Source organism: Anomaloglossus baeobatrachus, chromosome 5 (assembly GCF_048569485.1).
Source record: "Anomaloglossus baeobatrachus isolate aAnoBae1 chromosome 5, aAnoBae1.hap1, whole genome shotgun sequence".
In the NCBI taxonomy this organism is placed as follows: domain Eukaryota; kingdom Metazoa; phylum Chordata; class Amphibia; order Anura; family Aromobatidae; genus Anomaloglossus; species Anomaloglossus baeobatrachus.
In genome coordinates this window covers 507,515,277-507,537,773 of record NC_134357.1, presented here as the reverse complement: position 1 = coordinate 507,537,773, position 22,497 = coordinate 507,515,277, and the positions used below count along the sequence as shown (strand labels likewise).

General features: G+C 42.0%; 1 pseudogene; it reads left to right on the top strand.

Annotated features, from left to right (window-relative positions):
* LOC142312853 (uncharacterized) overlaps positions 1 to 22,497 on the top strand; it is a 206,937-nt pseudogene that overhangs the window by 91,839 nt on the left and 92,601 nt on the right.

The following is a 22,497-nucleotide window of genomic DNA, read 5'->3' as shown; positions in this document are numbered from 1 at the left end:
AATGAACACATATGGCATATAACCAGGTCTATATTACGTTACCTGAGCATTATAGGTGTGGAATGATCATGAAATATCTGTAGATAATAGGAGAATGAACGCATATGGCATATAACCAGGTGTATATTATGTTACCTGAGCATTATAGGTGTGGAATGATCAGGAAATATCTGTAGATAATAGGAGAATGAACGCATATGGCATATAACCAGGTGTATATTATGTTACCTGAGCATTATAGGTGTGGAATGATCATGAAATATCTGTAGATAATAGGAGAATGAACACATATGGCATATAACCAGGTGTATATTACGTTACCTGAGCATTATAGGTGTGGAATGATCATGAAATATCTGTAGATAATAGGAGAATGAACGCATATGGCATATAACCAGGTGTATATTATGTTACCTGAGCATTATAAGTGTGGAATGATCATGAAATATATGTAGATAATAAGAGAATGAACACATATCGCATATAACCAGGTGTATATTATGTTACCTGAGCATTATATGTGTGGAATGATCATGAAATATCTGTAGATAATAGGAGAATGAACACATATGGCATATAACCAGGGGTATATTATGTTGACTGAGCATTATAGGTGTGGAATGATCATGAAATATCTGTAGATAATAGGAAAATGAATGCATATGGCATATAACCAGGGGTATATTATGTTACCTGAGCATTATAGGTGTGGAATGATCATGAAATATATGTAGATAATAAGAGAATGAACACATATCGCATATAACCAGGTGTATATTATGTTGACTGAGCATTATAGGTGTGGAATGATCATGAAATATATGTAGATAATAGGAAAATGAAGCATATGGCATATAACAAGGTGTATATTACGTTACCTGAGCATTATAGGTGTGGAATGATCATGAAATATCTGTAGATAATAGGAAAATGAACGCATATGCCATATAACCAGTTGTATATTATGTTACCTGAGCATTATAGGTGTGGAATGATCATGAAATTGTCGTGGAAACCCCTTTTCCTGGGAGAGCTAATTTAGGGTGAGATGCAAGGGATCTCCAGATCTGCCAATGTTGGTCCAATTAATACCGATACATCGGAGACAAACACAAGAACACACAGTCAATATCCGTGTACCAGGCTTTGTCTGAATCTCAGATGCCCAAACAGTAGTTTATTAAAACCACAAAAGATAAGGGGACGGCTTAGTACATGACCAAAAATGGAATGAAAGTTGGAAATAACAAAATCGTAAATTATGGATCCTGCTGAATTCCTTAAAACCAGATCTGTCCAGTTTTCTGGACCTTCAGTAACAAAGAAACTTTAGACAAAGGCCTCTTTAAAGAGACTACACCCAGTGCTATTGCTTTTATGAATAACACTTATAAAGCTAATACAAAAATACAAAATTATTAAACATAAATAAATTGCTTAAATGATAATCAAAACTTAATATAAAATATTAACCATAACAATTCCTCCCTTTTTATTATTTACAGACAATTTATCCATCAGCTATATCCCCATGCTATGACAGCATGGAGGGGCCAACCCCGTTCACCGATAGATATCTTGTTTGTAAATTTCATCATATATATATTTACTAAGGGAGCACTGAGGTATTTTTCACATGTAACTGACGGCCTGTGATACTTGATCTTACATGTCTCTTTTCATAGTGTTGTCATAACAAATATACCAATTCTAGCAGCTACATACACTAATAGTCCCAACATTCCCATCTGTAGAATGCCCATCAGCCACCCAGTGATACCTGAGAACCAAATTGTCGGAGACATTTGTCTGCAGCTCGGTTATATAGGGAATGTTTGGGTAAAGCACTTATATCTAGAACACCATGAGGAAATATAAAGGTAACGGTATAAGGCGTGCAGAGGTGTCGATCCCCTCTGCGCCCCGGGGAAGTCATTTATAGGCCTGGTGACCACATACTAGATATAAATCCTTAGGAATTATGCAGTGTATTATGTCAGTGGTTCTCCCAACACAACACATATCAGTCAAACGTCCTTTGCCTCGAAGGTTTGGTACACAAATTTCAGCAGTTTTTGAGACAGACCTCATTCCTTCAGAATGTCTTAGACTCAAAATGTTAGTTAAATTGGTAAAGTTGTTCACAAGTCTACACAGAATGTGTAAACCACAGTTCACTATTGCTCAAAACATCCATGGTCACTTTTCTGGAAACAACTATCATTACAAATAATCACGAGTAATTGAAGTACTCTCACAGTTTTTCCAGTCCTAAGAGTGTGAGCATCACAGGCTTAACTTATAGTCCTCATATAGGATCAGGGGATCTGCAAAATATGGCGTAGAATTAGAAGATATTGGGCTCGGAGTGCATATCCAACAGTTCTTAGTGCTTTAGAGTCCATATCTTGGAACAGAACTTGGTGATGCTTTATCAGTTTGTTATGACAGTCCTCTTTTAGTGCCTCATTGATAGGACAAGAGGTACAGTTGCCATCAGCATAATCCAAAAGGCAGAGTGGTTGTCTTTGTATCTTTGCCTTGGATCTTGACAGAAGTGGCAGTGGTTAGCATCACTTAGAATGGCTCCCTGGATCTAGGCTCCAAAGGTCTCCTTATGTGTCTCTTGACCACGACCCAGTCGCCTGGTGCCGGTGTGTGTGTGCCGCTTATAAACATGGGGTCTGGGATGGAGGAAAGAACACAGTTATGAGTAACAGTCAGATGTTTGTGCAACTCAGCGACATATTCAGTGAGAAAAGCATACGAGGCCTGCAATTGCTGTGGGAAATATAATTCTGTCTCAGGAACACTACCAAACATTAATTCATATGGGGACAGCTTCTTTATACCTCTTCGGGCAGTTCTCACTGAAAGCAATGTGATGGGCAAGCAATCTACCCAGGACAAGTGTGTTTCCTCCATGCACTTTAATTTAAGAGTACCGTTAAAGCGTTCCACCTTCCCACTACTTTGTGGGTCATAGGGAACGTGGAAAGCATGTTCTATTCCCAAAGTAGCCATGATCTGTTTCATTTAATTCTCCATTGAAGTAAGCACCTCTGTTACTTTCTATAGTTTTGGGAAACCCATATCTGCAAACCACCTTACTTATTACTTTCTTGATGGTAATTGTGGTCTTTGTATTATCTTTCATCACGGTCTAAGCTTCAGACATACCAGGACATATTCATAAGTACCCACCTTAGGCAGCAGTATGTAGTCCACCTGCAGTCTCTGAAATGAGTAATCTGGTTTTGGTGCTGAATTTCTGCAGAACTCAAATAGGCCTACCGGGGCTGTGTTTTGCACAAACAAGACATACTTTGCAGCCATATTCGGGAACCCTGGGGCACATCAGTTTTGCAGCACTACCGCACACGTCACACCTTTGCACCGGGGAATGTGCCAGAGCAGCCACCATGGGGAACAGGCAGCGAGGGAGGCAAATCCGGGTGTTTACCTGCCATACCACTGACTCTGACCGTACAGCGCATTGCATTCTGTTCGTTTGAGGGGGCCTGGGTCTGGAAGACCTGAAACAGTTCACGATCAACGGCCACTGGGGCCGGTACGGTGCCAGCCTCCTTTGCTGAAAGGTGGCGCCCCGCACTCTCGGTCACTAAGCTCCCTTAGAGGGCTATGTCTGTTATGGCCAGTATTCCTGTCAGAGGTAGTCTTGCTGCTTCTTTAGCCAGCTTGTCGGCCAGTGCATTCCCTACTGCAAGGGGAGTTTGTTCCCGTGTGTGTGCCGATACTTTGACTATGGCTGCCCTTTGGGGAATGGTGAGTGCTGCGAGTAGCTGCTCTACCGCCTGCGCATACTTTATGGGTTTGCCAACAGAGGTCAGGAAATTACGGCTCCGCCAAATGACGCCAAAGTCGTGTGCTACCCCAAAAGCGTATTGTGAGTCAGAAAATACATTACTCTTCTTACCTTTTCCCAGACTGCACATTACAGCGAATGCCTTCAGCTCAACCTCTTGCGCAGAGTAGCTCGAGGGGAGTGGTTCTTACTGCCTTACCATTGTAGACTACTGCATACCCGGTGATGAACAGTCCTTGATCATTGTCCAAAGCTATGGAACCATCTATAAAATACTCAGCAGATGGGTTAGTGAGTGGTACATCAGTGATATTTGCAAAGTCCTTTGTTTCTGCCTCCACCAATGCCTGACAGTCATGAGTCATATCAAACTGAACTTCTTCACCTGCTAGTTTGAAAAACAGGGGCAAGTCTTGTCTCACGGTCTCTCCCACAGGGGCAGGTCTTGTCTCACGGTCTCTCCCACAGGGACATGTCTTGTCTCATGGTCCCTCCCTCAGGGGCAGGTCTTGGCTCACGGTCCCTCCCACTTCCCCATCCAAATATTCTCCTCCCTTTTCTACAATCCACTGTTAATCATGCAGCTGGATTTAGACCATTACAGTTTGAGAGCATTATGGGGGAATGTAAAGAGGGAAAAACGTAATATTTGTCCGGCCTTTATACTGAAGGATGGTGGGTCTGAGCCTGTTAGAGTCTTTCAGATACAGCATGAGGAGCTTGGAGTGAGGGGGCAGCTTAACACTATGTCCTCTGTCTTTCTAATAGAGTCCTGAAACAGCTGCCCAGCTCTTACACAAGCAGGGGTCACTGTAATAACTGAATGTAGTATCCCAGAGTAATACTCTGGAGGGTGCTGTCTGCCACCGTGTTCTTGGGTGAGGACGCCGGCTATATATCCAACCTGCTTGTGGCGGTAAAGGGTTAAAGGTTTTTCCCACGTCTATTTTGCTTATGTGACCACAACTGTCTGGGTTTATTCTCGAGTCAAACAACTAGCTTTGGGAATTGTCAGTCAGGATTCGGAGACTACACAGGGTGCCTTCTCTTAAGGGGGGTGGTCACCTTGGGCCCAATTAGGGTAAATTCTATGCAGGTCCCAATTTTCTGCAACACGTCTGTCCTTAAATTAATAAGTGAATATGAGAAAACTAAAACCTGGGTCACAAAATAGGAACAGTGAATATAGTCCCCGGGGGATGACAATGGGGTTGTGGGAGACATCTGAATTGTCAGTTTCCTATGGTGGTGGGGGTCACGATAGTAGTTGTTGCCTTTTTGGGACATTTGTCCCCTCAAAAAAAACAAAAAAACGTTTTGCCCACAAGCCCAACCTTTTACATTGCTGTAGTCTAAGCCTTTAAAGCCTCTAGGGCTGCGACAACCCCACACCCTGATGAAGGTGACACTAATCACAAAACCACACATTGGTTCTGGACATCACACACCAACAAGATGTCCGTAGTGAGGCACCATCCTCTCACACATTGTGTTATCTTCCTATGCAGCATGGCTGACATACCTTCAGTCTTTTTAGCTGACACATTTACCATTGCTACTGCTTGCACATTTTCTCTTTTTTTTTTAGCACCTTACATTTACACCATGTACTTTTGTATGGTTCTTCATACATTGCTGCTGTAATATACTTCACCATCATTCCATTCTGTTCTATAAACTCATTGCCTTACATACACACGCAGCATGTTACTTTTTATAACTCATGCTGCTTTTTGTATCATTATAGGTCAATACGGGTCTATTCACATTGCTGCTTGTGGTCATCATTATAAACATTCCTTTATAATCCAACATTATAAATCCTTTTACATATTTTGATTGTTGTGATGCTGCCCTTTCTCGGTTGTACCCACTGAACCATTTTACTTGTTCTCAATAAACATTATTGTGTTATTTCTCCTCTATAATGGTTACATATAGGCTATTTTTTTTTCTCTTCACTCTTTTGTGTATTCCTGTAGTTTAGTCTCTTATCTCCTTCTTGTGGTGGATTCCCCCTCTACCCCTCCCTTTTCTTCTACTTGGCTGCAGGGGGGCCAAATTAACGCTTTCCTTTCTAGTTCAGCTCCCCAGGGGATATGTCCCTCAAATACATCCATTTCATATTGCTCCACTTTGGGAGACTGGTACAGCGCCCTGGACTGTAGGTCTATGGGCATTTATAACACACCGCAGCAATAGTCCATGATTCTTATCATTATGTTCATACCCAAAACTGAGTATGGTCCTATGCTACAATCTGCAACAGATCTTGTCGCTTATTCTGCCTAAAACCAGTGTCTAATCCTCTGTTAAACTCCATTCTCTGGAAAGTTACCAAGATTAGGTTTTCCTATGTGGCCAGATATACCTCCTGAATACCCTGGAGATATGTTCTAAATGTAAGGGTAATTTTACAGGAGATTCAGGATCTAGGTAGCAAGGGCAATATGCCTGGGCATGGGGAAACACAGGACACGCAATATTAGCTCCAGAGAGACTGTGTTGGCCACAATGTCTGCAGGTCTATCCCAATGATCCTGCATATGGCAGGGGTGCTGAAGGGGGGAGGCAGTGCAGGTTTTACATCAGTTATAGAGACTGCAGCGTTCCCTGGGCCTTTATACTATCACAGATTACATATACACCACCATGAATGGTTTAATCTGATTTATGGTCACTCAGTGAGAGACACTTGGATACTTTACCACATTCTAACCTGTTTGTTTTTATCTTTCAAACAGTCTTCACATTTGCAGAAAAACGTCTCCCAAATAAAAAAAAATTCCAATAACATGTTGCATCAATCCATTGCTTCATTCCCTTTTCGTCTTTCTTCTATATTCTTTGTAGGGACATGGGTGGTACCTCTGAGGCTGATTACATCCTATAGCTGCCAGTCCTCTGACTGCAACTTCAATGCCCGCAGTTAACCGTAGAACTGAAATGGGCCATAGAGTCTTAACCGCAGAAGACTCTACTCTTCTCCCAGCACCAATTTGCTCGCAAGAGAAGGATTTCTACTCCCAGAACCACTGTTCTCGCAAGAGAAGAATTTCTAGGAAGCATCAGGTTACCAGCCCTCTGTACCCGTACAATTCTGAGACAGAACCAAACAAATAACAATTCATAAACTCTACTACCAACAGTTATTGGGATTACTTCTACTTCTCAATATAATATATCATGGGAGACTAAGCTAATTTCCTACAAAATCTCCATCTACCTCTGACTCAAACAGATTACATCAAACACAAAAGAGACAGTGTATCCAGACCAGAGCATATCAGATTTCAACTACTCAAACAAGTTCCCTTTCTTGTCCTGTAGAGGGCGCAGCTCCAAAAATAAAATCTACAATATGTTTTCCCTCTCTGGCTATATGTTTCTTTGTCTGGATAAACTGGATGATTAAAAACTACAACTCCTATTAAGCCAATTCCTATCTTAAATGCAAATGCAAGAGAACATAAACGCCAGCACAATGGTTTATCAGATTTTTACAATACATCCGTCACTCAAAGATCAATCAGTCCCACATTAAAGGATCCTCATAGCTTAAAATATAATTCTAGACATAACAGTCATATAGAAAACACAGGACAACATATAATCTTTCAACTGCTGAGATGATATACTCTTCATTCAATTTCCTTCAACAATCATTCGCACATTTAAAAACAAATTGATACATATAACAGATCACAGATGGCATATCCCTATTATTTCAATCATACACACAAAATCCAAACACTGGCAGAGGTTTGATAAGAATGGTCTTGTTGGACCACTACGTACCCGTCTCGGACCTCCAGAAAGCACTGAAACATTTGTAACACAATGGGTTACTCACCGCGGATTTTGTTCAGTGGTTCCTGGGAAGGTCTTTGTAGTCGGGTCACAGAGAGGTCCAGTAACCATCCCGGGTTTCGGCACCATGTTCTGTCATGGAAACCCCTTTTCCTGGGAGAGCTAATTTAGGGTGAGATGCAAGGGATCTCCAGATCTGCCAATGTTGGTCCAATTAATACCGATGCATCGGAGACAAACACAAGAACACACAGTCAATGTCCGTGTACCAGGCTTTGTCTGAATCTCAGATGCCCAAACAGTAGTTTATTAAAACCACAAAAGATAAGGGGACGGCTTAGTACATGACCAAAAATGGAATGAAAGTTGGAAATAACAAAATCGTAAATTATGGATCCTGCTGAATTCCTTAAAACCAGATCTGTCCAGTTTTCTGGACCTTCAGTAACAAAGAAACTTTAGACAAAGGCCTCTTTAAAGAGACTACACCCAGTGCTATTGCTTTTATAAATAACACTTATAAAGCTAATACAAAAATACAAAATTATTAAACATAAATAAATTGCTTAAATGATAATCAAAACTTAATATAAAATATTAACCATAACAAAATATATGTAGATAATAGGAAAATGAACGCATATGGCATATAACCAGGTGTATATTATGTTACCTGAGCATTATAGGTGTGGAATGATCATGAAATATCTGTAGATAATAGGAAAATGAATGCATATGCCATATAACTAGGTGTATATTATGTTACCTAAGCATTATAGGTGTGGAATGATCATGAAATATATGTAGATAATAAGAGAATGAACACATATCGCACATAACCAGGTGTATATTACGTTTACCTGAGCATTATAGGTGTGGAATGATCATGAAATATCTGTAGATAATAGGAGAATGAATGCATATGGCATATAACCAGGTGTATATTATGTTACCTGAGCATTATAGGTGTGGAATGATCATGAAATATATGTAGATAATAGGAAAATGAATGCATATGGAATATAACCAGGTGTATATTAAGTTACCTGAGCATTATAGTGAATATAGCAATAAGAGGCTAAAATTTAACTTTTAATTCTAAAATATTAAAAGCCCAAGAGGGGTACATGTAACCATGAAACTCTCCAGTGCTCTGGGATCTCAGATAATAGCTTATCGTAGCACAGGGAGTCAATAATGTATAACAAACATAACAAAAAAACACAAAATACATAAATGATAAATTGAGTAGATTATATCCACCCGTGGGACAGTGGTCCACCTACTGGGGAAGAAAAAATAATCAAAAAAACTCAATATACCTAAATCAAGAGCTAGATGTTGGTCCTCAGTGGAAAGACCAACACAAATACTATTGCTCAATATGCAAAATAAATGGGAACAATCTCACCCATGTTCAGTGGTCTAGGGCAACTCAGGATCTCCTCCGTGTGGGTTCTCTTTATGTCATCAGGTTGTCACTGACCCTACATAAACCTAGGAGATTAATTTAGCCTGTTGCCCAAACTTCTGTCCTGACAAGGACAGACCACAGCTGGCCCTCTCTATATACCCCTACACCGATCCTAGCCACGTCCCGACGCGTTTCATCATATAAGACTCATCAGGGGACTCCGGTGTTTAGATAGAGGCCAGAGGTCCTAAGCCCTCGCTCCCAGAATAACATAAGGGAACCAGAGCCACAGTGATAGAGGGTATATAAATGGTATCAGTCCAATAGGGATTATAGGCCAATTAAGAGACTCACCAGTGGTGATTCAGTTGCGCAGGTGGATCCATATCTAATATGATGCATATTGATGTCCCATGATGACGCCGCCTCCTGCACCAACCTCGTGTACACTTGGAACGCAAACAGCGTCCACGCTAAGATCCCATAGAGCACTTCCGGTCTCGCGACGATAAACCGGAAGTGCGTCATATCGAGGGCGGGACCATCGCTACAAGCTAGTGCGCACGCTCCAAGCCACAGGCACAGGGCGGCGTTCAATTCGCCTACCGGAAATGAGGTGACGCGATCAAGAGGCGGTGGGAGTGGCAGGTGCGTCATACAAACATCAAACCGCCCACCGCCCATCCAGTGAGATCACGGATAATGATGACACGCCCTACACTCCCAGTGCACCGGATCAAATCCCAGTCTCACATTCCAAACAATGAGAGGCACAAAAAACACCATCGTCAGGATGGGGGCACCATGCAAATCGCAGTGCTCATACCCCAATAACAAAAACAGAACCCGACAGATGGGGGGTACCCCATTAGCACATAAAGGAGGGGATCATGGGGCAGGATCACATTGCTGGATGCACCTATCTGAAAATCACCACACATCTTAGTATGAGTCATCTTACTAATCTTATTCAGTGTATTCGGCTTTCATCACACATAAAATTATAGTCATGTTACCCAGATATTACAAATGTGTACAAATCCAGGGTTCCACATATATAGAGGGATTAATCACTGTATTCACTGTCCCTCCAAGACTATACAGGTTACATTTACTTCAAAAGATTGGTCAAGGTTATCATTGGCTAGTAATTCTCCTAATGTCTAGATAAAGCTGGCAAATTGAAGCTGTTCATTTAGGCCCCCCGGGGACGAGGTGCCTAATCTAAATATCCATTTCGTTTCCTGTTGGAGAACCCGCCTGTCCCAGTCGCCACCCCGCTTTGGTCTGGGGACGACATCAATACCCACAAAACGGATAGCAGTAGGATTACCACCATGTTTAGCCCAAATGTGTCTGGCCAATGATAACCTTGACCAATCTTTTGAAGTAAATGTAACCTGTATAGTCTTGGAGGGACAGTGAATACAGTGATTAATCCCTCTATATATGTGGAACCCTGGATTTGTACACATTTGTAATATCTGGGTAACATGACTATAATTTTATGTGTGATGAAAGCCGAATACACTGAATAAGATTATTAAGATGACTCATACTAAGATGTGTGGTGATTTTCAGATAGGTGCATCCAGCAATGTGATCCTGCCCCATGATCCCCTCCTTTATGTGCTAATGGGGTACCCCCCATCTGTCGGGTTCTGTTTTTGTTATTGGGGTATGAGCACTGCGATTTGCATGGTGCCCCCATCCTGACGATGGTGTTTTTTGTGCCTCTCATTGTTTGGAATGTGAGACTGGGATTTGATCCGGTGCACGAGATGTGTAGTGGACCGGGGTCTGTTTCCCTACGTGCATTCTGGGCACTGGGAGTGTAGGGCGTGTCATCATTATCCGTGATCTCACTGGATGGGCGGTGGGCGGTTTGATGTTTGTATGACGCACCTGCCACTCCCACCGCCTCTTGATCGCGTCACCTCATTTCCGGTAGGCAAATTGAACGCCGCCCTGTGCCTGTGGCTTGGAGCGTGCGCACTAGCTTGTAGCGATGGTCCCGCCCTCGATATGACGCACTTCCGGTTTATCGTCGCGAGACCGGAAGTGCTCTATGGGATCTTAGCGTGGACGCTGTTTGCGTTCCAAGTGTACACGAGGTTGGTGCAGGAGGCGGCGTCATCATGGGACATCAATATGCATCATATTAGATATGGATCCACCTGCGCAACTGAATCACCACTGGTGAGTCTCTTAATTGGCCTATAATCCCTATTGGACTGATACCATTTATATACCCTCTATCACTGTGGCTCTGGTTCCCTTATGTTATTCTGGGAGCGAGGGCTTAGGACCTCTGGCCTCTATCTAAACACCGGAGTCCCCTGATGAGTCTTATATGATGAAACGCGTCGGGACGTGGCTAGGATCGGTGTAGGGGTATATAGAGAGGGCCAGCTGTGGTCTGTCCTTGTCAGGACAGAAGTTTGGGCAACAGGCTAAATTAATCTCCTAGGTTTATGTAGGGTCAGTGACAACCTGATGACATAAAGAGGACCCACACGGAGGAGATCCTGAGTTGCCCTAGACCACTGAACATGGGTGAGATTGTTCCCATTTATTTTGCATATTGAGCAATAGTATTTGTGTTGGTCTTTCCACTGAGGACCAACATCTAGCTCTTGATTTAGGTATATTGAGTTTTTTTGATTATTTTTTCTTCCCCAGAAGGTGGACCACTGTCCCACGGGTGGATATAATCTACTCAATTTATCATTTATGTATTTTGTGTTTTTTTGTTATGTTTGTTATACATTATTGACTCCCTGTGCTACGATAAGCTATTATCTGAGATCCCAGAGCACTGGAGAGTTTCATGGTTACATGTACCCCTCTCGGGCTTTTAATATTTTAGAATTAAAAGTTAAATTTTAGCCTCTTATTACTATATTCACTATTATTTGATAAGTGGCCTCCCTCTGTTTGAGGTTTGCTGACAGTACCTGAGCATTATAGGTGTGGAATGATCATGAAATATCTGTAGATAAAAGGAAAGTGAACGCATATGGCATATAAGCAGGTGTATATTATGTTGACTGAGCATTATAGGTGTGGAATGATCATAAAATATATGTAGATAAAAGGAAAATGAATGCATATGGCATATAACCAGGTGTATATTAAGTTACCTGAGCATTATAGGTGTGGAATGATCATGAAATATCTGTAGATAAAAGGAAAGTGAACGCATATGGCATATAACCAGGTGTATATTACGTTACCTGAGCATTATAAGTGTGGAATGATCATGAAATATCTGTAGATAATATGAAAATGAACGCATATGTCATATAACTATATATATATATAGACCTGGTTATATGGCATATGCGCTCATTTTCCTGTAATCTACAGATATTTCATGATCATTCCACACCTATAATGCTCAGGTAACATAATATACACCTGGATATATGCCATATGCGTTCATTCTCCTATTATCTACAGATATTTCATGATCATTCCACACCTATAATGCTCAAGTAATATAATATACACCTGGTTATATGCTATATGCATTCATTTTCCTATTATTTACATGTATGTCATGATCATTCCACACGTATAATGCTCAGGTAACATAATATACACCTGGTTATATGCCAGATGCATTCATTTTCCTATTATCTACAGATATTTCATGATCATTCCACACCTATAATGCTCAGGTAATGTAATATACACCTGGTTATATGATATGGCATATGTGTTCATTTTCCTATTATCTACAGATATTTCATGATCATTCCACACCTATAATGCTCAGGTAATATAATATACACCTGGTTATATGCCATATGCGTTCATTTTCCTATTATCTACAGATATTTCATGATCATTCCAGATCTATAATGCTCAGGTAACATAATATACACCTGGTTATATGCTATATGCATTCATTTTCCTGTAATCTACTGATAGTTCATGATCATTCCGCACCTATAATGCTCAAGTAATCTAATATACACCTGGTTATATGCCATATGCATTCATTTTCCTATTACCTACATATATTTCATGATCATTCCACACCTATAATGCTCAGATAACTTAATATACACCTGGTTATATGCCATATGCATTCATTTTCCTATTATCTACATATATTTCATGATCATTCCACACCTATAATGCTCAGGCTTTGAATATTTCCCAGGGGGCATTGCTCTAGAATCAATGCGTTGAGAAACACGTGATGGTGTCTCCGCAGTGGTGGATGTTGATCTCCCTAAGGTCAACCATCCTTGCTCACATAGTCTTTTACTAGGCAATGCTCCCACTAGCCAGATTCCTACTCCACACTGATGAGGGGCAAATACCCCGAAACGGCTGTCTGTGGATGGATACCATGTTTGGCATAGGTGGTCTCCTTGACTGGAGACTGCCCTTCCCGTAGTTGTTCCTTCCCGGTGAAAGACCTGGCTAGTTTCCTGCCAGCGTTGAGAAACATGTGATGGTGTCTCCGCAGGCTTTCTTGCTTTGAATATTTCTCAGGGGGCATTGCTCTAGAATAACTGCGTTGAGAAACACGTGATGGTGTCTCCGCAGTGGTGGATGTTGATCTCCCTAAGGTCAACCATCCTTGCTCATATAATGCTCAGGTAACATAATATACACCTGGTTTTATGGGATATGTGTTCATTTTCCTATTATCTACATATATTTCATGATCATTCCACACCTATAATGTTCATATATAATGTTCATTCCATGTCTAACTTGATAAAAAGAAACCTTTTATACATCTACATAATAGACATCTAATAAGGTATTATCCTCATTCTTTTAATTTATTCCTTTTCATCATTCTTTTTAGTATGTCCCGTTGGATTGGAGATATTCTGTGATAAATCTTTGTGTGTGACTATAGTTGGATTGTGTGTTATACCGGGGGCAGGACGGGGCCAGGACTGGATGTAGGGATCATTGAAGCCGGTAACAGCTCCGGAGATTTCTTACATGGGATCTTTCTGATGTTACATCGTCATCTTCTCCTCATTCAGGTCCCTACAATATCAGATCCTCTCAGATCTTCTATATAAGAGAATTTTCCTGATTGACCCTTCAAGGATGGATAGGGACAGGGACAAGATGGCGGAGAGGATATTACACCTCACCCTAGAGATCCTCTTCCGGCTTACTGGAGAGGTGAGAGATTCTGATGACGTCACATTACATCATTCTTATCTATGGGAATAACAGATGGACAGAACTGGAGAGGTGAGGACTCTGGAAATGTCTGTATTGAGATTTATTTATGTGTCTCTCCATAACCAGGATTATACAGTAGTGAAAAAGACCTCTAGTGAGCGCTGTCAGGACCCTGTGTCTGAGAGATGTGGAAGACCCCTGAGCCCAATCACGGGGCCTCCACCTCACCCCCTGATACATGAGGACATCAATGAGCAGAAGATCCTAGAACTCACCTACAAGCTGATTGAGCTGCTGACTGGAGAGGTGACACTGCTGGGAATGCTGGGACATTATACACTAACGCTATGAAGGGATCGGGGGCTGACAGTATCATTGTATGTGTCAGGTTCCTATAAGGTGTCAGGATGTCTCCGTCTATTTCTCCATGGAGGAGTGGGAGTATTTAGAAGGACACAAAGATCTGTACAAAAACGTCATGATGGATGTTCCTCAGCCCCTCACATCACCAGGTAATAGACAGGACTAAATATACACGGCCTATAATTATCTGTATGTAAAGAATGAATTCAGCCCCTGTATGTGTTTCCTCCAGTTCTATCCAGTGAGAGGACAACACCAGAGAGATGTCCCCGTCCTCTTCTTCCACAGGACTGTAAACAAGAAAATCCCAATGTTCCTCAGGATGATCAGGTAGATGGAGAGAAGGGTGTCATGAAATCTCCCTATGATGTGTAGACGGCCATGAAGATCTTGTGTTCAGTCAAATTTTATTCACATATATTTTACACTGAATGGACAACTTATTAGTGACACCAGCTATTTTATGATTACAGCATCTCCATTTGGAAATCGACCCATCACTGTGTGTCACACTAAAGCGTAGAGACGCTCAGCATGTAGCGCAATACAAGGGTAATAATAGGAAATATATAGTAACAAAGCCCTGGTGATAGGGAGAGAGGAGTAGGGACACCTCCAACTCACTTGAGTCTGTACCCTATCTCACCAATATACCTAGATGGGTCCTTCCCCCTCATCGCTATCACGTGCCTAGGTCCTCGCTAGCCCTGATGTCACCATAGCTAGTGAGAAGGCCAGCGAGAATACTAGTCTCACCTCTGCAATAATACAACACAAGATAAGGGAGACAGATGTGGGAAAACAGACACAAAAAGGAAAATACTCCAAGCTCCTCAAATGCAGCAAAACACCCCAGCTGCAATAGTCACGACTCCTCAGCTTCTTCCAAAGAAGTCAGTATAGAAATGAGAATCTATATTCCCAAAGCAGGACACACTCATGATAGTACCCCCTTCTATAATGGACCTCTGGACTCTCAGGACCTGGCTTGTCTGGATGAGATGCATGGAATTAACACACCAATTTACTGGTGTTCACTTCTGATGCAGGTACCCAAGTCTGTTCCTCCGGGCCATGACCCCTCCAGTGTATGAAATATTGAAGAGAACTGCAATCCAAACGTGAATCGGCGATTCTTGCCACTTGAAACTCAAGATTGCCATCAACAATAATTTGAGGATGTGGTAATGATGTCGGCTCCAGAGACGCAACAAATGTCTTGAGTAATAACCTGTGAAAAATGTTATGCAGTGTAAGTGCTGGGGTAGCTCAAGCCAAAAGGCCACAGGGTTAATTACGGTGATCATTTTATACGGGCTGATGAACCTAGGACCCAGTTTCTAAGATGGAACCTTCAACTTGATATTCCTAGTGGACAACCATACTTAATCATTCACACACAGACCCTGATCTGACAAACGCGTTTATACCTCTTTCCCATAACCCTCAGGTTCTTCAGTACTCCATTACATATAGAAAAGAGTGACAAGGAAAATCGTTCCTCCTCAGGAACCCTTGAAGACCCCTCCATACTGAAATACAGAACTGAGGGTGGAACCTGTAGGCACCAAAAAAGGATGACCTGCCCGTGGATCCATTGCAACAGTTATTTAATGCAAACTCAGCCAAAGGTAAGACAACCTATTTTTGTGGTTATCGGACAGAACACCTTGGGTAAGTCTCCAAACTTTAATCCAAGCGTTCAGTCTGCCTGGTAGACTGGGAATGGAACGCTGAGGAAAAAGACAGATGTACCCCTAGACGAGAACAAAACACCCTACAAAATTTAGAGACAAACTGGGTGTCCCGTTTTGAAGCCATATCAGAGGGAACCCCGTGAAGCTTTACAATCTCAGAAACAAACACATGAGCTAACTATTTTGCATTAGGGAGAGCATGTAAGCAATGAAGTGTGCCATTTTACTGAACCTATCCAACACTACGAAGATCACTGTTTTCCTAGCAAACGAAGGAGGGTCAATAATATAGTCCATAGATAAATGAGTCCATGGTATGTTAGGTATAGTCAAAGGTAGGAGAGACCCAGACAGATGAGTATACAGGGTTTTAGAATGTGCACCGACATTATAGGTCTACACAAAATCTACCACGTTCTTATGACACCTTGGCCACCAAAACCAACAAGAAAGAAGATGAAAGGTTGCTTTATTACCTTGCTGTTATACAAGTACTGACTCCCTTGAAATTTTCAGGCGCAACTGCAAATGTACCAATAATTTCCTTGAGGGGCATCCCAATGAGCCTTCAGCACCTCACCTTTGAGTTCGGAGCATACAGTTGAAAAGACCACCCCCTCCTGTATTATAAAGACAGTCATCTGAGCTACTTCCTACAGGAAAACTCAGGGACAATGCATCAGTTTTGACATTTTTAAACCCGGGATGATAGTTAATCCTGGTAAAAAAAATAAGGACCACCTAGTTTGACTAGGATTAAGGCACTTAGCAGATTTGAGGTACAGAAGATTTTTATGATTGGGTAATCAAAGTGACAGGCTGAACTGCGCTCTCTAAAAATGACACCTTCTACAAATACCAGTTTTATGGCCAGCAGTTCTCTATTACCAATATAGTTCCTTTCGGCCATCTATAACCTTCTTTGAGAAAAAGGCGCGTGGATGCCACTTATTAGGAGACAGCACGTTTGACGGATCAACTTCAACAATAAATGGTTGTGGGGAATCAGGTTGGACGAGCACAGGTGCCGTAGCAAAGCATCTCTTCAAATAGAAAGCCTGACGGGTGAGGTCGGACCACCTCAAAGTCTGTACTTTTCTTTGTCAAATTCTTCACAGATATGACTATCAACAAGAAGTTCTGGATGAACTTCCTATAATAATTACCAAACCCCGGAAAGCATTGTAGTGCTTTCAGATTTTTAGAAGGATCCCACTCCAGAATAGCACGGACCTTATCTGGGCCATCCAGAAACCAGCAGATGACACCAAGAAGCCAAAAAATGTCACCTCCTGCACGGCGAATATACACTTTTCCAGTTTGGCATACTATTATTATTACGTCATATCTATAACACCTGTTTACATGTACCTTATCTATATTGAAGTTCGATGACTAAATCAAAATATCATCTAGACATACCAGCACAACTCTAACCACCAAGTGACAAAAATGTAAATGACAAAATGTTGAAAAATGGCGGGGGCATTCGTCAAACCAAAAGCCATGGCTTAAGTTTTCATAATACCTTTCAGGCATGTGAAAGGTCGTTTGCCACTTATCCCCTTCTCTGACTCTAATCAGATTATAAGACCCCTGAGATCCAACTTGGAGAACCATTTAGCACCAAGAATCTGATAAAAATAAGGCAGGGATGAGCGGGAGAGGATAAGCGTCATGGATGGTAATTTGATTCAACTCTCGAAAATCTAAACAGGGATGGAGACCTCCATCTTTTTTCTTAACAAAGAAGAACCCTGCTGCCACAGGAGGAGAGGAAGGTCTGATATGTCCATTAGCAAGACTCTCCGATATATAAAATGTCATAGTTTGCCTTTAAGGACCAGAAAGATTATACAGCTGGTCTTGGGAAGTTTTGCCCCGGAAAGCAAGTGAACAGGGCACTCATATGCACACTGGTGAGGCAGATCTTGGCACCCCTTCCAAGAATACATCAACAAAATCATACAAAAAAGAGGGTACAGCTTTAGTGGAGACAGAGGACATCACCGTATTTAGTCAATTATTCCTGCTGAACTCACTGCACCTGACTATCTCACTAGACTGCCAGTCCAGTACCGGATTATGCACAATTAGCCAGGGAAGACCCAATACGATAGGAGTAGCGAGACCTCCCAAGACATAACAAGAAGGAAGCTCCTTGTGAAGAGCCCCTATGCGCACGATTGAGAAGCGCAGGGTCGATAGCGAATATTGGAGTGGACTTAGCCATCGTATCACAGTAGAGGCCATGAGTCTGTACAAAAAGAGAATACACTATAATGGCTACCACCCCACTACCTAAAAACACAGATATGATCTCAGTTTTAGTCACCTTAGGTCTATTCCAGAGGCGTCTATCAATACACATGGCCGGAGCCATAGCGGCCTCTAATGTTTCAGGAGTTTCATATGAAACCAATGCATCCTTGCGCCTTTTTGATAGACCCTGTCAACAATAACTCTTAAGGCCTGGGTCATTCCACCTAGTGTCAGGGGCCCATCGCTGGAATTGAGAACAAAACTTCACTGCTGGCCAGTCTCCCAGCTGGAGCTTGCGTAGCTGAGGCTCAACAAGTGAGACTCAGTCAGGGTCATCATAGAAAAGGCCTAGGCCACAAAAAATTCATCGACCAATAAGAGTGACAGAGAGTCAGTTGGAAGAGAAAAGGCTCAGGATTGTGGGTCTCCTTGAAGTAGGGAGACCACAATCCCCACCCATTAATACTCATGCTCGGAAGACTGCAGGCAGAGCTTAAAATAAAGCTCGGAGGCTTCACGAAACACAAAAATCATATGCCACCCTACCGAAAATCTATTTGGGAGCGCTACCATGGGTTCGGGTATGGTATAGCTGGCTGATAGATCCAAGGCTCGCTGCTGTGGTTGTACAACCCTGGATCGAACCAGACCAAAGGACAAGCTCTACACCCGTTCTGCAAGGGCCTCTACAGGATCCATTTTAGATCCATGGAAAGAAAGTGTGCCGGTTATAATGTCTCGCCAGAGCATACAGAGGCTCACTGTGTAGCACAACACAAGGGTAGCAACGGGAATGGTATAGAAGGAAGACTCTGGCGATAGGGAGAGAGGAGCGGGGACACCTCCTGCAACTCACCTGATTCTGTACCCTACGCTCATTAACGTCCCTACACAGGTTCTTCGCCGTCTCCATCACATGCATAGGCCTGCGCTAGCCCTGATCTCTCTCTGGTTAGTGAGAAGACTGGAAAGTACACTAGTCTCAGCATTGCAATAATACAAAACAAGGTAAGGCAATCAGAGGGGGAAAACAGTCTTAAAAAGGAAAACACTCCAAGCTTTTCCAATGCAGGTAAACACCACAGCTGCAATAGTCACAACTCCTCGTTTTTTTCCAGAGACAGGCTCCTTCCAAAGTGGTTAGCATATAAATGAGAATCTGTAACTGGCATCAGATGGTAGGACATGTGATTTTTTTTTACAGCAAAGGGAGTGGTCACAAAAGAGCTGCACCTGAGATTAAGGAGTCCTTAACCCCTACAGCACTACAAGAAAGTAGAGTCACTCAAATACAAGTTGTAGACCTGTTAACAATAAGGAGTTGTGACCTTTTGGTCCCAGACACCCGAGGTCTCCCCAGAGCAGGATACACTTATGACAGCAGTGATTAGTTTGTGTGATTTCACATCGCAAAGGAAAAGTTAAATAATTACATGTAAAGTGTCAAGACTGGCCATGTTCACACTTTCACTATTTGGTCAGTTATTTATATCAATAATTGTAAGTCAAAATCAGTAGTGGAACATTCAATCGAAAGTATAATGCACCACTTCTATATTTTTCATCCACTCCTGGTTTTGGCTTGCAAGTCCTGATGTAAAATATTGATCACATACTGAAAGTGTGAACTTGCTCGTATACTAAGAATGTTGTGATCAAGGAAAAAAATCCAATGAAAGTGCATTCTGTGAATATAAATCACTTGTGAAGACGATATCAAGAAAGATTGTGAACAGGTCGTACAGGGTCATGTAAACTGCAGGAGAAATTAGTGCTGGTATCCAATTAATGTATCCAAATGTATGCGGCGATACTTAGCACAAATGGCTATAACATCAGATTACCAGTCCCAATGCCACTGCTGTCCAAGGAAAACAGAAAGGAAAAAAATTCCATTGGGCAAAAGAACATATAAATTACATTACGGAGCTGTGGAAAAACATAACCTTGTCTAGCAGCATGAATCCATGTATCGTTTCTATCAGTCGTACACATTTCAGTCTGGTGGAGATGGAGGTGTGAGGAATGTTTTTGTGACTCATTCTGGGTCTTTTGATATCTGTGGATGGACTTTTGGACACTGGAGCTGGAGCTTACCTAAACATTATGCTCAACAAAGGTGATCACTTTGCAGTTGCTTCTACAATTGTCTGATACTCAGATATTTTTTCCAGAAATATAACCGCAGGTTTTTCTTACCTCCCCAGCCTTCATAGTCCCCAGATCTTATTCCTATAAAATATCTCTGGGAAGAGATAAAACAGGTTGTTCAGAGCAGGTCAGTACATCCTTCTAATTTGGGGAAACTGTGAGAAGCTGCAATGTCCTCAGGGGCCAATATTCCTACATAACTATTCAATCACTTAGTGGAATCTATGACACAATAAATGGCTTTGAAGATCAAGGAAGGTTTAACTTGCTACTAGATGATGTCTCTAATAATGTGGCCATTCAGTGTATGATTTATACTTGGTAGATATTAAGCTGATCATAGACATTAGATGATCAAGAGAAGTGGAAAAAGCCAGCAACCATCTTGGAAATACTCTGAAGTTTTATTGTGAAAAATCCATAAAAAACATACAGTGGATAAAAAGCTCAGCATGTAGACAAGGGTCTACGCATGTTAGGCCTAACATAGAACTGGCCCTTAATCTTGTCATGATTAAGGGCCAGTTCTATGTTAGGCCTGAAACGCGTAGACCCGTCTACACGCCGAGCTTTTTATCCACTGTATGTTTTTTTATGGATTTTTCATAATAAAGTTTCAGAGTTTTGCCAAGATGGTTGCTGGCTTTTTCCACTTCTCTTGATCATCGCTGTTACACCAGGAACCAGCTTGATGTGCCTAGCACCATCTACCATTTGGGATGTATAGAGGTCTAGGTGAGTTGTGATCATGTATTCTTTTTGTTTATAGACATTAGATGTCTGGATCTTCTCACAATTTTCTGGTTATGGAGACTGCTGGTTAGAATTAGCAGCAGAAAGGTTAGATTTATACTGGAGACTTGCAGCTATTTGATTTTTTTCTGTTTTTCAAAATCATTTCACCAAATGTTTTCATGTGTCTGAATCTTACAATCTTTGTTTCAGAGTAAAGATGTGAAATGTATTAATGATACAGAGACACAAGTAAGGGGTGATGTGTGGTGTAAAGAGGAGACTTCAACAGATAACTGCAGAGGTGAGTAGTGACCACTAAATACTGTGTTTTTCCAAAAATAAGCCCTCCCCTAAAAATAAGCCCTGGCAGGGATTTTTAGCATTTTCGGAGCAAGGCTTAAATATAAGCCCTCCCCCGAAAATAAGCCCTAGTCGCGGTTCAGTAATGAAGTGTCCGTGCAGCTAAAAAAGATACAGATACTGCAGGACACTTCATTATAGACAGCGGAACCCCGCAATCACTCACCCAATGCTGAGCGGCAGGACCTGCAGTGATCGCACACCCGCACACATCAGATCTCTCACACACACAATCAGATCTCACACACAAACATCCGATCTCACTCACAGACACACACACATACACAACAGATCTCACACACAAACATCCGATCTCACACACAAACATCGGATCGCACACATAATCAGATCGCACACACAAACATCATACACTCACCACATCCAGCGACACCGATCTCTTCTCGCCGGCAGAATCCTGAGAGGCTGTGTGGTGGAGCGCAACGACCTGCAGCCGGACACGTGACTTGCTCTCATCATTCCCTGCGGCCGGAAGCGCTGGATGTGATGAGTGCGTGTGATCGGCTGTGTATGTGTGTGTGTGCGATCGGCTGTGTGTGTGTGCGATTGGTTGTGTGTGTGTGCGATCGGCTGTATGTGTCTGCGATCGGCTGTATGTGTCTGCGATCGGCTGTATGTGTCTGCGATCGGCTGTATGTGTCTGCGATCGGCTCTATGTGTCTGCAATCGGCTCTATGTGTCTGCAATCGGCTCTA